We start from the raw sequence: 6,000 nt of genomic DNA, 5'->3' as shown, positions 1-6,000 counted from the left end.
GGCTCAGATGTTACATTCCCATGTCTTACAAATTGCATCCGTTCAGAGAGATAGCTGTGAAACCAATTTACAGCTCCATGACCAACACCAATATTCAACAGGGTTTTGATTAACATGAAGTGGTCCACTGTGTCAAAAGCCTTTGTGAGGTCAATGAACACAGCCATACAGAATAACTTTTTATCAATTGCCGCTTTTATATCATCGATAACTTTTAAGCAGGCAGAAACTGTGCTGTGGCCAGATCTAAAACCAGATTGCATGTTGTTAAGAATATTTTGTGAAACCAGAAAAGTTTTTAATTGATCAGACACTAAAATCTCCAAAACCTTAGCTAAAACCGAAAGATTTGAGATAGGTCTATAATTATTTGCATCACATGGATCCCCAGATTTTAGTAATGGTGTGACGTAAGCCTGCTTCCATGAAATGGGCACTGTATCTGTGCAAATGGACAGGTTAAAGATAAAAGTGAGTGGTTTCACTATAATTTCTGCTGCCATTTTTAACAAACCAGGATCAAGACCATCTGGCCCAGCTGCCTTCCTGGAATCAATGCTCTGTAAAACATGTAAAACTTTTGATTCCAAGAATGGCGTAAACTCAAGGATCGAAGAAGAAACAATATCAGCAACCACTTCCCCTGGTAGTGACTGGGATCTAGGTTCCGCCAGGAATAGATTTTTCCAAGATTCCTGCATGTTGGTTTCGCCATGGGGAATTTCACCTATTTCTACCTGGGAACTATGTTGAACAATAGAGGTTTCACCCAATGTTTTCTCAAAGATATGTCCTGCCTTTTCAAAGTGCTCATTAAAAGCATTTAGCATATCCCTCTGCTCTGTTATCACAGCATTTCCTATTTTCAACTGGTGAGGGAAGCCGTTAACTTTTTTATTTTGTAATGCTCTAATAGTTTTCCAGAATTTAGAATGGTCATGCAGACTAATTGACGTTTGTGCCAAATAGTATTCAGCTTTAGATTTTCTAATGAGCGCTGTACACTGATTTCTAAGAGTTCTAAAAAGACGCCAGTCGTTAGTACTCTGTGTTTTTCTAGCTATTGACCATTGATTATTTCTGGCATGAATTAGGTCAGCTATATCTTTAGAAAACCAAGGGTTGTCTCTGTTTTTTATCCTAAACTTCCTAATAGGGGCATGTTTATTTGCAAGCTTTAAGAAATGTTGCTGAAAAAAAGCTACAGCATCCTCAATAGTAGAAATCAATTCTATTTGAAGCCAATTCACTCTGGATAAATCTTGAAGGAAAGCTTGCTCCGAGAAATGCCTGAAACAACGTCTGAGAACAGTCCGACCTTCGGATTTGGGTAATTTTGTACTCCTAACATATGCAATAGCACAATGATCACTCATATCGTTTGGAAAAACTCCAACAGCAACATATTTATGTGCTGCATTTGTTAAAATAACATCAATGAGTGTATCTTTACCTGGCTGTAAAGGATTTACCATGTGAGCCAGGCTGTGGTTTGCAGTGCCTGCAGTTCCCTCTTGCTTTCCTCCTCTTTTCATTTCTCACTCTCAGATCAGTAAGTGTGATGAATTTAATTCAGTTGTAGGTTTTGTGTTCATGGTTACAAATGTCAGCTGCAGAAGTGATGCAAAGAACTGGACATTATAGACAGTCAGTCCATGTACATTTCTCATGCAGTTTGGAAAAGTATGGGATTTGATTCGAGTTATTTCCAAGTCTGGATAAGTATGAAAATCTGTTTTCAGACTATTGATCCTATTCAGTTTTCTTAAATATAAAATTAAGAATGTCTAAAAATGTATAATACAAGTAGAGTGCGAACACAATTGAAAGCGTTTTAGGTTTCTTATCATCATGCAAGCACATGTTATCACTTCAAGAAAACCAATGAAAAAAAAAATAGAGGAAAAGAATTACAGATGACTATAATTTTATATATACATAAAATATATACTCATGTAGTCTAGATGGAAATAGGGGTCCACGCGCACCCCCCGGCTTTTTTTATGCCACCTGATTTTTTTTAAATCCTTAAAGTGTCTATTTTCAGAATCTGCCAGGTACCAAGCTGAAATAATGTCCCAAAGGGTTCTTTTTTAACCCTTTGCTGCACCGGACCGGAACTCGAAAAATCAAAAAATGATATAGAAAGTGGCATAACATTAGAAGTAAACAACATACAGAGACAAATGAACACATTTTCCCATACAATTCTGACCCCAGGAATTTAATGGAATGGTTATTTTTGACATTTGATAACATATTGACCTTATTTCTGGACAAAAATAGCAAAAAATGGCCAAAGATGTGTAGAGGATCAACTATTTTTTTCGTTTTCTCAAGCGCATAGGGTGATTTTTTTTTCTTTTTCACAACCTGTTATTTCTTTATCATTCAAGTGTCTATTTTAAGATTAAATTGGGTACCAAGCTGAAATAATGTCCAAAATGCTTTATTTTTAACCCTTTGCACCAAACCCGAAAAATCTAAATATGATATAAAGTGGCATAACTTTTGATGTAAACAACTTACAGAGACAAATGGACACATTTTTCAATACAATTCTGACCCAGGAAAATTGTTATTTGTCATGTTTTACAACATCTTGACAATTTGTGGTCAAAAAGAGCAAAAAAAGTTCATTTGACAACATTTTTATTATACTTTAATTTAAAATAGCTTTACTTTTGAAGTAAACAAAACAAAGCAAATTTAGCAATTTTGAATGTTGGGGCTTTGCAGTTGGTGGCTGTTGGTTGGTACCTGCAGATCACCATCTCCCACTGCTCTCTCTTTTGGAAAAATTTCAGTAAGTATTTGAAACTATAATTAAGATATACCTTTGTAGTCATAACTTAAAGTGATTTTTCAACAGTTACTATAATCACAGGCTTTCGGAAATCGAATCTGTATTCTTGACTAGCAGTGTTGGTAGCTTAGTTGGTAGCTACTAGCTAAAGTTTTTTTTATTTTCAGGCTCAATACTTCATACATACATACCATGGGGAAAATTAAACATTGTAACACAGCAGAAGTGGCTCCAAAGAGGATTCATTCCCTAACATGTATTTTACATGTCTCAACTCTTTCTGAGTATGGTAATTTTACCACACTCAACACATGCAAGGGGGGGGGGCCAAGCGAGAAGCTATCATATCTACACAGTATACGAGATATGAGACTCTGTGAAGAAGTCAGTTCACCATACCACATGATGGATATTTGTGAACAGATTCCATTAACATTAGAGGACTTGGATACAACTGGCTATCACCAATACTGCTATAAAAGCTTTACAGGGAAAATAGATTGTTTACAAGTGTCAAAGGCTTCTACATCTGGTGAATCATTATCATTGAAAAGGGACTCTCTGCGCCATGTCAAATCTCTGTCAGTTCAATCTGAAGGAGCTCCAAGAAGGTGTTCCTTCTTGTTTCCCAATCAATGCATTTTCTGTGACAAAGCAAAATCCAAGTTCAAGGGCAAGACTGAAGAGCTTACAAAGTTTCAGAGTTGGAAACACAAGGAACCAGCCTGGAAAGTTATTGAACCTAGGGCACAGGAATTAAAGAAAGAGGCTCTTTATCGCAAGGTGCAGGGCAAGGACATTTTTGCAATGGAAGCAAAGTATCATCCATCATGCAGAAACAACAGCGTGGAAGGGAGAGGGCAGAAAAGGCAGGAGACAACATTGACAGCCTGCAGGCCCAGAAAATAGCAGCACATAACAAGTCATATTGTGTGGTAAAAGATTACATTATTAGGAATGTGATTGAATGCAAAGAGGTTGTCCAGCTAAGATCCATGTGCAACTTGTACATGAAGACATTGGAAAATCAAGGTTTTCCTGATCCTGAATACCGCAGTGAGAAATTGGCAAGACGGTTACAAGGAAACAAAGACATCTCTCATGAACTCACATTCTCCAAGGTGCAACAACGTGGGTGTATTAAGTCGAACCTCAATACAGCTCTAGCATTACTGTAGATGGAGCAGTTGGATGTGCATACAAACTTGGAACAGCTGACCAACTTCAAGCAGCAGCACTCACCCTCCATTCTCACATTATAAAGGCATTCAAAGAGTCAAAGGAGCTACCATGGCCCCTGACAGCACAGGAGCTAGATGCTGTGAAGATGGACGTGCTTCTTCCAGAGCATCTTGTACAATTTCTGAGCTCAGTGGTGACTGGGACACTTGATGGCGAAAAGTGCGAGAAGACACAGAGGCTGGTCTATTCAATTACACAAGATGTGTGTCGAGCAGCATCTAACAGCAAGTGGAAACTCCCAAAGCACATCCTCCTATGTGCTACACTTCGACACCTCTATCGAAGCAAACAGGTGAGTTACACTGTAAAAAGTGAACAGTTGGATCAACTTAAAAAAAATACTTCAATTGGTAACACCTAAAGAAATTAAGTTTTCTCAACTTAAATTATCACGTTTTTCACGATAAAATGTGATAATTTAAGTTGAGAAAACTTAATTTCTTTAGGTGTTACCAATTGAAGTAATTTTTTTAAGTTGATCCAACGGTTCACTTTTTACAGTGTATAAGTTAATTTACTGCTTTCGAGGTCCTACATTGTCAATGCTGAACTCTTTTTGATACAGGTATTTGATTTTGATATTTACTAAAGCAATTTTCTGTCTTTGTAGCTCACAACCATCCTTTCATGACTAGGACACTCAGAAACATATGACTTCAGTATGGAACTTGAGACAGCAATGGCCAAGGCTTTTGATGACGTTTCCACCCACCTGACCCCTCAAATCATCACCGGCGAGGGAAACACTGTTTTTCACAGCGAGTGGGACAACCTGAACAGAATCACAACCAATGTTCATGGCTCAAATGTTGTAAACAGCACCAGGGGAATCATGATTCAAGAGGTGAAGGAGAGCCATGTGAGCACCAAGAAGAGGACACTTCCTCTCTATGACAGGTCATCCAAGATGAGAAGCCTTAAGATCACGCCTCCTGAAACGTTCCCAGAGCTGGCATTCAAAAGAGCTGGCCCCAAATTCCCCAACAATGCCAACTTTACCCCTCCTGCTGAGAACCAAGTGTCATATGATGCCTCAATGTTGCAGTACAACACCCATCTCCTCTGCAGATGGTTAAGCAGCCAGGGCAAGCAGCAGGTGCCTGGATTTGGAGGTTTTATTTCAAGCACAGGGAAAGTGCCTTCTAGGAAATCTACAATTGACTTTTACACCCCCATCAACCAGCCCATTACAGACAATGCAGTAGTGTATGAGATACTCAAGAGGTCCGAGTCAGCAACGGAGGAGGTTGGACAGCCATACACTATCAACACGTTTGACCTGGGAGTGGTCATGAAGGCCTGTCCTATAGTATGGAAGTATGGGGAGGAATTCAGTAAGCATGTGATCCTCGTTGGCAAGTTCCATACGGCCATGAATTACATGGGCAAGCTCACTGGGCACAAGTGTCTTGGAGCTGGCTACGCGGAGATCCTCATAGAAGCTGGCCACGCAACCAGTGGTTGCCTGAAAAACATTCTGAGCGGCAAATCATACGCCAAGACTCTCTTCAGTCTGAGGGCGGTCACAGAGGCACTTGAACGGTTACTCATCAATGTTTTCCTGGAGGATGAGAAACCAGACATCCCACATGAGACCCTCATCAACCTCATCCACTGCTGCACTTGCGAGAACCTTGACTCCACTCTGAAGAATCCCTCACTCCTCAACCTGATTAATCAGAACAAGCAATACCAAGACAAGGTACGCAAGGGCCATCTGGGCAAAACAGGCATGTTCTGGCTCTCCATGATGGATCATGCAAGGCTGGTCTTCATGATGGATTTTGCAGTGAAAACCAACAACTTTGAGCTCTTCCACCGCTGCAATGGTGCCATGGCAGATCTCATCTTTGCATATAATGGCCACAACTACTCCAGGTAATCTATGCAATCATTCCCTTAATACAAAATATAAAAATAAGTAAGTGGGAGCTTACTTGAAGTATAAACTT

This window comes from Abramis brama, assembly GCF_963993115.1.
Source record: "Abramis brama genome assembly, chromosome: 1".
Classification (NCBI taxonomy): Eukaryota; Metazoa; Chordata; class Actinopteri; order Cypriniformes; family Leuciscidae; genus Abramis; species Abramis brama.
The sequence above is the reverse complement of the archived record's forward strand: the minus strand, read 5'-3'. Positions refer to the sequence as shown.